Source organism: Cololabis saira, chromosome 3, assembly GCF_033807715.1.
Source record: "Cololabis saira isolate AMF1-May2022 chromosome 3, fColSai1.1, whole genome shotgun sequence".
NCBI classification, from domain to species: domain Eukaryota; kingdom Metazoa; phylum Chordata; class Actinopteri; order Beloniformes; family Belonidae; genus Cololabis; species Cololabis saira.
The window spans coordinates 49,919,067-49,930,068 of NC_084589.1; the positions used below are offsets into that span (position 1 = coordinate 49,919,067).

Sequence of the window (11,002 nt, forward strand, 5' to 3'; positions counted from 1 at the left end):
TGGGATTTTGTAAGTGGATCCCCTAACCTCTAAAATTTTAGATAGAGTCGCTGATTGCGCCGTTGTTCTGGAACAGGAGTTTCCATCGAAGGTCTATTGTCATCCGGGTCACAGCGCCAAATTGTTGAAGAATATTACAAAGTCCAGTTCAAGAGTCCGCTGTGGTATTGAGAGATTTTATTCTAGCCGGCGTTCAGCTGACAGATACAGACAGTGTCTGGTTCGGTGGCTGACACCGAGTGAAATTGGAACAAGCTTCTTATACAAGAAGTTAAAGCAAGAATACACCAATCAGGCGAGAGACAAAAAGTAATTTACAGTCGGATGTGACTCGGGCCAAATGTCATTATCAGACATTTGTCATGACTGTCACAGACCTCCAAATCACCCCATAGGGTGCTCTCGTTGATTCAAATCTGTTTGAACCAACTTCTGAGGTGTCGGGACCTTCACATGGGGTAGGAAATTGGAGTCTCAACAAAAGTTGTTGAGTCCAGTTGTCTGTTTGAGCCAACTTCCGAGGTGTCGGGACCTTCACATGGGGTAGGAAATTGGAGTCTCAACAAAAGTTGTTGAGTCCAGTTGTCTGTTTGAGCCAACTTCCGAGGTGTCGGGACCTTCACATGGGGTAGGAAATTGGAGTCTCAACAAAAGTTCTTGAGTCCAGTTCAAAGCCCTGTAGGGGGTAGGGGCTGGAGCTTCCCATGACAATGTGGCTCGACACGTGCAAGCAAAGAAAAGAATAAATGTTCAGACGCATAATTGGAGTGGAACTGAATTCTTTATACAAGCGCGTCACAGTGTTTCCTCCCCTGCTTAGTCCCTCGCGGCCCTTTTTTTGGATTAACAACGGCCGCAATAAGGTGGTTAATAATTTTAACAGGTATTTTGTGAGTGTTGGACCAAAGCTGGCAGAAAAATGTGTGATCCTGGATCAGCTGATGGATGGAAGGAAACATTAATAAGTAGAAATCCAGATTCAATGTTTCTCACAGCTGTGGAGGAGAGAGAAATCATAGATATTGTAAGTAAATGTAAAAAACAAGGTGTCAACTGACTGTGGTGATATGACAATAGTCAAAAAGGTTATTGATGGATTGTTAACTGACACACCTGTAATCAGTCACTCAGAACTGGGACATTTACAAAAAAAAAAAAATGAATACCCTCTGGTCGTACCATCCGAAGTTTACATCCGGCCCAATCATCAAGTCCCAGGTTGGGGTGCAGGGTCGGGGAAAGGTTGAAAAGGGGCAGGGCCAGGGAGAGGAATCTTGAGGGACGAACCTTCTCCCCCGCCCAAAAGGGGCCGTTACCCTGCCCCCCTCACTCCCACACTGCAGGTTCCGGTGTCCGGCAAAGGATGCTGCAACATGGACAAAAGAGAGAAAAGGGAGGGGAAGGGGGGGCCAGCACAAGAAACTACAGGAGCGACTCTGACACACTAAAGTTTACACTACCTAGAGATTTACCAACACCAGCTAGAGGTTTACTAAACACTAACTATAGGCTTTACTAAACAGAAATGTTTTAAGTTTAGTTTTAAAGGTGGAGGTGGTGTCAGCCTCCTTAACCCAGATTGGAAGTTGGTTCCAAAGTAATGGTGCCTGATAGCAGAACGCCCGCCCTCCAAATCTACATTTGGATACTCTAGGAACTACGAGTAAACCTGCACTCTGAGAACGGAGAGCTCTGACAGGAACATAAGGCACTATCAGGTCTTGCAAATAATGCGGAGCTAAGCCGTTTTGGGCTTTATACGCAAGCAATAAAATTTTAAATTGGATTCTGAATTTTACGGGTAACCAATGGAGCGACGCTAACACTGGAGAGACGTGGTCTCTCCTGCTAATTCCTGTCAGTACTCGTGCTGCTGCATTTTGGATCAGCTGGAGCCTATTCAGCAAATTACTTGGACATCCTGCTAACAACACATTACAGTAATCTAGTCTAGAAGATACAAACGCATGAACTAGTTTTTCTGCATCACTCTGCGAGAGGATTTTTCTAATCTTTGCAATATTACGGAGATGGAAAAATGCTATTTTACAAACCTGATTGACATATGGTTTAAACGACAAATCCTGATCGAAAATAACACCAAGGTTTCTCACAGTTGCACTGGAAGCCATCGCAACACCATCTAATCCCTTCCTAATGTGGCGAGGCGTAGTGCAGAGGGGGAAGTTGTCCAACAACGCCACCTGGGGAATTGCACCCCAGGAAATAAACTCGACACTGGGACTACGATGAGGTCACACAGATTCGTTACACCAAGTTAAAAGACGACATGAGACGGACTTCCAAAAATATATAACTTATTTTTATTTAACAATGTTTTTCTGGATTTAAAATGAACATGTTTTCTGCAACCCGAGTGTCTGCTAAAACCACAGTAGGTTAAGGGGGAAATAAACAAAAGGGGGAGCAGGGCCAAACTCAGGGAGGCGGACAGATTAAAGAAACGTAAAACACACAACACTACAAACCAAACCACCACGTGCCACAGCAACTTAAGGGATGTGAGATGGGGACCACCACCAGGGAGTCTGCCACGCACTACCCAGCTCCTGTCCAGGGGAAAAAGAAACAAAATTAGGGGAAGTGACACTCAAGGGTTGGATTATACAAATATTTAAAATGGCCTATTCTAAAACACTCAACATTCACACCCACATGCACACCAACATAAAGAATACAAATTAATTGTTTTAAGGTAAACACAAATACTTAAATAGTAACTCAGCTATGGGTGGCAACCCATAGCTAAATAACAAAATCAGAAATGTAACCAAAATAAAACTAAACAAAATAACCAGATGTGACTCAACAAAAAGAAAACAAAGAAAAATGCTTTAAACAGCTGGCCCAAGGAGGAACCGGAAAGCAAATGATTAACCAAAAAAAAAAAAGAAATAAACCAACAAAGAAACACCACAACAATTGCGATGGGGCTTCAGTCTGATGCTGCGTGGAGAGCCGCAACCATAATTAAAACAATGGCGTGGAAGACAAGAGTGGAAACGGAGCGGCTGCACCAAGGCTGGAGGCCGCGGAGGTTTAACTTGAATGGCCGTGATGGTCAGCAATAAGCTGTGCAGTCCATCCTCGGAGCGCAGGAGGAGAGAAAACTGCTGCAGATTCCGCAGCTACAGCAGGACAGAGCAGAGGGCAACAGCTGTTAGCACAGGGCTACTATAGCCAACAAAGATTAATTAAAAAAAAGAGCATGCTTACTGATAGAGCTTTAAAACTCACGATCCAGTCCCAGTCTGCAAAACAGCAGAGAGGGGACACCACACTTCCTCCAGCTGCAACCCAACTGACACGGCCAACACTGAGAACAAAATCACGGTGGTTGTTACACCATAACGTGCCATAAAGTTGCACAACGTTGACACCTACACTTACCTTGCGAACGACCACAATGATCACGCCAACACCAAGCGAACAGAGCACACCAAACAACCGGAGCACGCCGACACAGGGCCTTTCCAGTTCAAAGCCAGGGAGAGAATGCGCCCTGCAGCAGCGCAGTACTTAACAGGTGATGCCAATGTGCAATCAAGCACAGGTGATGCCAATTGAGTGGGAGGGGGTGGAGCAGAGCAACACCCGACCTGCCACACTAAGATGCCAAGAATGATAACCTCTGTTTTATCTGAATTTAGAAGCAAGACATTTCTGGACATCCAGTCCTTGATGTCCCTAAGACATGCCTGAAGTTTAACTAACGGTTCTGTTTCATCCGGCTTCATAGACAAATAGAGCTGCGTATCATCAGCATAACAATGAAAGTGTATGCCGTGATTCTGGATTATACTTCCCAACGGCTGCATGTATAAACTGAACAAGATTGGCCCTAGCACTGAACCCTGCGGAACACCATAACAGACCCTCGACTGTTCTGAAGAAACCTCATGTACATGAACAAACTGGAACCTGTCAGATAGATATGATTTAAACCAACATAGAGCTGTCCCTTTAATCCCAACAACATGCTCTAACCTGTGCAGTAAAATGCCATGGTCTATAGTGTCAAAAGCAGCACTGAGGTCCAGTAGAACCAGTATGGAAACTAATCCCTTATCTGAGGCCATAATGAGGTTATTCGTGACTCGAACCAGTGCTGTCTCTGTGCTATGATGCATTCTGAACCCTGACTGAAAGACTTCAAACAGATCATTTCTATACAAATAGTCACATAACTGGCTTTAAACTGCCTTTTCCAGAATTTTAGATACAAATGGAAGGTTAGAAATTGGCCTATAATTAGCTAAGGTGTCTGGGTCAAGAGAAGGTTTTTTAAGTAAAGGTTTAATTACTGCGACTTTGAAAACCTGTGGTACATATCCTAAACTTAGGGATAGGTTAATTTGGTCCAGTATTGTCGTACCAATAAGAGAAAAAATATGTTTGAATAGTCGAGTCGGGATGGGGTCTAACATACATGTGGTTGACTTAGCTCTATTGACGAGTGAGGTCAGCTCAGGGAGGTCTATAGGATCAAAACAGTCTAGAGACAAGTCAGAGCCTAGGGAAGTCGCTAAAGCTGAAGAAACACCTACAACCGGCTGGTTGCTTTCTTCTCTAATTCTCGTGATTTTACTGTTAAAGAAGCTCATAAAGTCTTCACTACTGAGAGCTGCAGGAATGCACGGCTCAACAGAGTTGTGACTCTTTGTCAGCCTGGCTACAGTGCTGAACAGAAAACGTGGGTTACTTTTATTATCCTCTATCAACGTTGAATAATAAGCTGTTCTGGCTTTGCGAATGGCTTTTTTATATACTATTAGAATATCTTTCCATTCCTGTAATGTTTAAATGTTTTAATGTCTCAAAGACTTACCATATGTATTATTTTGAAGCCCATTGCAATAAAAGTTTCTTAACAACATAAATGTTTTATGACAAATAATAAAGAACACATGAATTCAAAAATATTTTTCTTTTATTTATTGATATTAACAATCAGAAGCTTATCATATAAATTGCGTCAGCTCTCATTGTGTCGGAAAAAATAAAACTCTTTCTAAACCTTCTTGCTTGTGTTGTTTTCTCAGATGTAAATCACTTTGGATAAAAGCGTCTGCTAAATGACAGAAGTCGTAGTAAACCAGTGATGAAAAAATGTTGTATGCATTTTGTTCTAATTACTTTCGTTGGTAAATGAAATACTTACTGTAACTGCGAGAAGGAACTATCCGTAGAACCGTGATTTCTACCGGAATTCCAGATTGTAACACCCGGCGGAAGATCGGAAGTTTGGAGCGAACGGAACACGTGAGCAGTGATTCCTTTGAGGAGGACGGTTCTGTTGTTTCCTTTCTTTTTCCTCTTCAACAATGTCTAAGGTGAATCATCTGAGAGAGTTTATCGGTCAGCGACTAACAGCAGCTGCTGTAGAAATATTGTCAGTGTTTGAAAAAAGCATCTTGGAGTATGAAGAAGAGCTCGACCGTCAGCGCAGACTGTTGGACCTCGCCTGGAAACCTGAAATCAGACTCCACAGAGTCGGTACGTAACCCTGGAAAGTTGAATGAATGAACACATGAGTATGACTCCTACAAGATCCCTTTGTTTCCAGTTAAAAGCCGTGGTGATGAAGCAAACCAACTAAATGGGAAACTCCCCAGCTCAAGCAGCTGCTGATGTGGGATTCGGAAACATCCCGAACTAACTTGTTGTTCTGTTTACTTGGTGCTGCCTTTCATGCTCCATTCAGACTCTGGACCACACTGATATTTCACACTTTATGAATGAATTAATGAATGTTTATTTCGAACATGTATATAAAAAATAAAAAATAAACAGTAACATCTTCATATTCACATATGTTGGAAAAAAGGAGTAGGAAGAAGTCTACACTTTTTCCTAGTTCCTACCCCTTTATAACTCTATGAATTTACATTATTGCTATTATTATATCTACACAATATCCATATAAATATAGTCTATATAAATACTACGTAAACATGCTAATTACCACATAATTATCAATATAAGTATTTAGAAAATATAAATATTACATAAATATTATATCAATATATAGAAAATACAAATATTTTATAAATCTATATAAATATACACTATATAACTACATAAATATCCCTATAAATATATATATGGGTCCGGGGATTAAAGTATAATTCGTTTTTCCATTAAAACCAAAAACGAAAAAACGGAAACAGCGCCCCCATTTTCGTTTTTTCCTTTTAAATTCAAAACGGAAAAACGGATTCTGAAAAAACCAAAAAACCAAACAACCAAATCAAATAACGGCCGAAATTTGGTTTTTGTAAATTCCTTTTTTAATTTTTATATGAATATGACGGCGGACAGACCGGAAGCGGAAGTACAGTGTAATGCCGTCAAAATAATACAAACTTATTTTCGTACATATTATATTTATAATATCTTAGTATACAGTCTTATATGGCTTTATACACTTAACCTGTGAGCATGATACTGTTGCTTAGTTGTTTTATGATGTTTGTATAGTTTTAAATTGTTTAATGCTCGCTGCCACAGTTTGCTCCGTTGTCATGGCGACCACAGCGGCGGCCGCCGCCGGCTTTCCCATTCAATGTGTATGTGCTGTACTCCAGAGGACGTCCACTCAGACAGGTGATGATTTAGTGACAGGTAGACAGCTGATACACAGCAATAAACAATAAACAGGTGATACAGCTGATCAGGCTGCCACAGAGATGCCACAGCTGATGCCGCTCTCTGGGGCAGATGCCACAGAGATAGCCTACCGAAGTTTAGTTTATGCATGTTAACAATGGTCAACGTTGTATTAGACTGCCACAGAAATAGCATCTCCATGACATTATTTTTGCATGAATTTGCAAGGTTTTCTTGATTAATCTCTCATTATTTCGTATTGATTCATATCACAGTTTGTTATGTTGCAATGCTGAGGAAGGAAAAACATGGCATAGTTTATAGACAGACAGGTAGACGGGGGATTATAGACAGGTAGAGAGGGGATACACAGCTGATCAGTGTCAGGGCACGAGGATCGATCAACAGTGTCTGAGTAAATTAGTCTGATACAGGCGTAATATGTTTTTGTCATTTTGTATGTGCTCGTTTTTAAGCCAGACTAGGCTGCTCAGAATAGACGACAATAGAATAGTCTTTATTACCATTATGCATCTCTGCCGGCTTTAAAGTGCAAAAACACAAATACAAAGCAATAAACCTCACTCAGACATCATTTTAGCAGCATTCACAGTTCAATATATTGCACGTGTGTGTACATTTGTGTCAGTGCATATTAGAGATGAGGGTGATTATAGCTCTCTGGGGAAGAAACTGTTTTTAAGTCTGTTTGTGAGTGCTGTGATGCACCTGTAGCATCTGCCAGAGGGCAACAGGTCAAACATTTCAGAACCTAGATGTGATCTGTCCGTCCTAAATGATACTCTGTGCCCTGCTGAGGCAGCGGGAGGTGCCAAAGTTCGACAGGGAGGGGAGAGGCCACCCGGCAATCTTCTGTGCTGCTTTGATTCCCCCCTGAAGTCTCTTCCTGGTGGCCTCAGTGCAGCTCCCATACCATACTGCCATACCGTATGCCAGCAGGCTCTCCATACAAGAGTGCTAGGTCTTCAGTTTGGTGTCTGTTCTTCGCCAGGACTCTGGACGGATAATGCGGTGGTCCTCCTCACAGTTGGGCCGGCCCGTGGATTGCTACAGATTGCAGTAAAATACACCCTGACATAACGTTAATATGTCCGACCCTGTAATGTGACCTTACATTTTGCCAATTTGAAAACAGTCAAAAGGTTGCAGGTGTATTGACAAAGTAGAGAATCATTTCAATGGTTTGTGTTTAAACAAAACTGTATGTACAGTATGTGCGCGTGGGATGTGTTAAAACAATACAACTAGCACTTCAACCCAAACACACCACTCAGGAAACAGAGTACTCAGTAAACAAAAGAGTGCAAACAAATTCTAATTTATTAATATGAACACGAATAAACTTAACAGATTAACAAAAATAACCAAACAACCAAATAAAACATGAACTATTATGAACCAAAAAAATTTAAGAAAAAACTATTTATCCCCTAACAGTGTCTTTGAAAATATTCAAAGTGTCTTCAATGCCGGTCAGGATGAAGCTTTTCACCCGAAATTCCCCATCCCTGCATTTGGGGCAACTGGGCTCATGATTCAGCCTCTCATCCACACATGCTCTGCAACCAATGAGGCTGCGGCAGCATGCGCCCACTACAGGCTCCTTCATTGGATCTGCAAGAAGCATGAAAATTGTATATCAGTATCTTCATGTCAATATTCACTGAAATCTCGTTATTGCATTACAGGGCTTATTACATATTTCATAGACAATACACAAATTCATGCAGGGATGCCTCAAAATATAGGAAATTCATCTATCCCCTTAATCCCTATTGTTATATGAGTAGGTACAACAGACACTTTAATTATCAGTCTGTTGTTTTAAAATCTGTGGGACAGACGTGAGCTGCTCAGTGAACACAACAACACATACTGATAATTACAGGAAATTAACCTACTCATGTGACTATAGATAAGATAAGATAAGATAAGATAAGATAAGATAAGATATTCCTTCAGAAACAATACAATTTAAAAAATGTAACATTCATAAAGTCATTTCACATAAAACAATTATAATTCTTTTATAAAAATGTTTACCATTCCAATCATGCTGTGCTTTGGATCGCACTCCAGCAGGGCGCACACTATGCAGTAATCTTTTGCATCGCCTTGAAAAGAATAAGGAACCCTTTTTTATGCGTGTATTGACAGCAGTGTGGGCATCTCTGTTGGTCTTACATTTCTACATTTTTTAGCATGTGCACCTACAGATATCAAGCATCCATTATGAAATGTGTATTTAAAAGTACACTTTACTATGTGTACAGAAAAAAACAGTAGTTGTAGTAGTCATTGTAATTACCACATTGTGGCAACTGATTATCCAAGCATTTTCACACTGACCCGGATTTTGTAGCAGCTACAGGCGATCTGCTTCCTGTATTCATGCAAAGGCTCTGCTGTGGTGACGACCTCTGTGGATTCTACAGTGATGAAGTTTTCTGCAAACTGAAACGCAGTGTTTTTATCCACATTCACATAGTCACCAAGTTGGAAGAAGAGGACATTAATTTGGTAATAATCTATCTAGTCAGCTATCCAAATGATGATTTAATACCTTCATAACCAAAACTCTGCAGCTACTGGCATCCTGCTGTTTATTGTGGTGTACAGTCTCCACCTGCCATGCCTCAGCCCCTTCTCTCCATCCTTTTAAGGTAGTTCCTGGGAAACGCAGAATAAGAAACAGTTAAGCATTTAGCCATACAAGTTCTTATTGTAAATCATTAATTTTGAGTAGTGCAGATTACCTCCAGCTGTGGAGAACTTTTCTTGAATAATAGTCCTCTTTCCCAAAGGAATCAATAAGGATGAGGGCCTTCTTGGGGATGTTGACAATCTTTAAAAAAAATTCAATTTACATTTCTGTAAGCAAAACAGTACTTTTTTGAAATCAGGTTAGCAAAAAAACTGTATAGGTACCTACATACCATAAGAATCCAGTGCACAGAAAAGTAGTATAGTATAGTATAACATTAAATCCTGCATATCAGAGCTCATTTCTCTGCGCGTGAGTCCTTAGGTCTCCATCTAACAGGACTAATAATGGACCCTATATGCTAACCTGGAACATGTTATTCTTACTTGCCTTGTGCTTTTCAATGAAGATGTGCAAATAGGCATCTATTACCTAAAATGTGAACAAAGAATGTCATAAAATTAAAACATAATACAATAGAAAGACTGCTATAAGCAGCCAAAAATAGCATATGGTATATCATGCACATATTATACATAACATATGACAGCAATACATGGATTATTATTATTATTATTATCATTACCATTGTTATTACTATTATTATTTTTGCACTACACCCCACCCTACTATTTACTCATATTTACATCTCTTATAGGCAGTACTCGAGTTGAGGGGGGATGAGGGGGGATGGCATCCCCCCTGTAATAAAAACGGTGAAAATCATCCCCCCTGAAATAAAGATAGAGTCATATTGAAGTTCAGAAAACTGTTTTTTATTGTTGTGTTTTGATGTATTTGATGTAAGCCCAGTGGATATTTAAAGCTTACAGAAGGCTGCATTTAACTGCTGCTATGTCATTCCTGCAGTATTTCTGCAGGTGTTTTGGTCACTGCTATTATTTGTAATATATTATATTATTTGTAATCAGCACAAATTATCTGTCCCCATATGATAAAAAAATCCACCATCCCCCCTGATTTTCTTTTACAACTCGTACTGCTTATAGGGCGTTGCAACACGGTAGTTTATATTCAATTAACAAAAGTCATGCAAAGGCTGGTCGACACGCACCCAAACATGAAAAACTACAAGAAAGTTGGAATTTGGTTGTAGGAAACATTAAATTAGCACGCAAACATGGAAAACTACAATTTGGTTGCAGGAAACGCTAAATTCTTACCGTTTTCACAGTTTTCTTCTTAAACAGCTGTAGGACGATTCCGTGTTGTTTTAGTCAAGTTGACGCTGTTGACTGGTGCGCATGCACCGGGTAGGATAATTTGACAGAACACCGGCCGCCGCTGTGTGGCTATATATATTTAACATATATATAACAATTTAAAACTATACAAACATCATAAAACAACTAAGCAACAGTATCATGCTCACAGGTTAAGTCTATAAAGCCATATAAGACTGTATACTAAGATATTATAAATATAAGATGTACGAAAATAAATTTGTATTATTTTGACGGTATTACACTATACTTCCGTTTCCGGTCTGTCCTCCGTCATATTCATACAGAAATTAAAAAAGGAATGTACAAAAACCAAATTTCGGCCGTTATTTGATTTGGTTGTTTGGTTTTTTGTTTTTTTCAGAAACGGTTTTCCCGTTTTGAATTTAAAAGGAAAAATTAA

The 11,002-nt window shown here is 40.0% G+C and overlaps 1 long non-coding RNA gene across 1 annotated transcript; it reads right to left on the bottom strand.

The window, feature by feature from the left end:
- Positions 1-9,130: 9,130 nt before the first annotated feature.
- Positions 9,131-10,592, bottom strand: LOC133440473 (uncharacterized). The gene is made up of 3 exons (XR_009782343.1): positions 10,540-10,592; positions 9,408-9,496; positions 9,131-9,321 (listed from the first exon to the last, which is right to left on the bottom strand). It is a non-coding gene; the product is annotated as an uncharacterized LOC133440473 (long non-coding RNA).
- Positions 10,593-11,002: the final 410 nt, after the last annotated feature.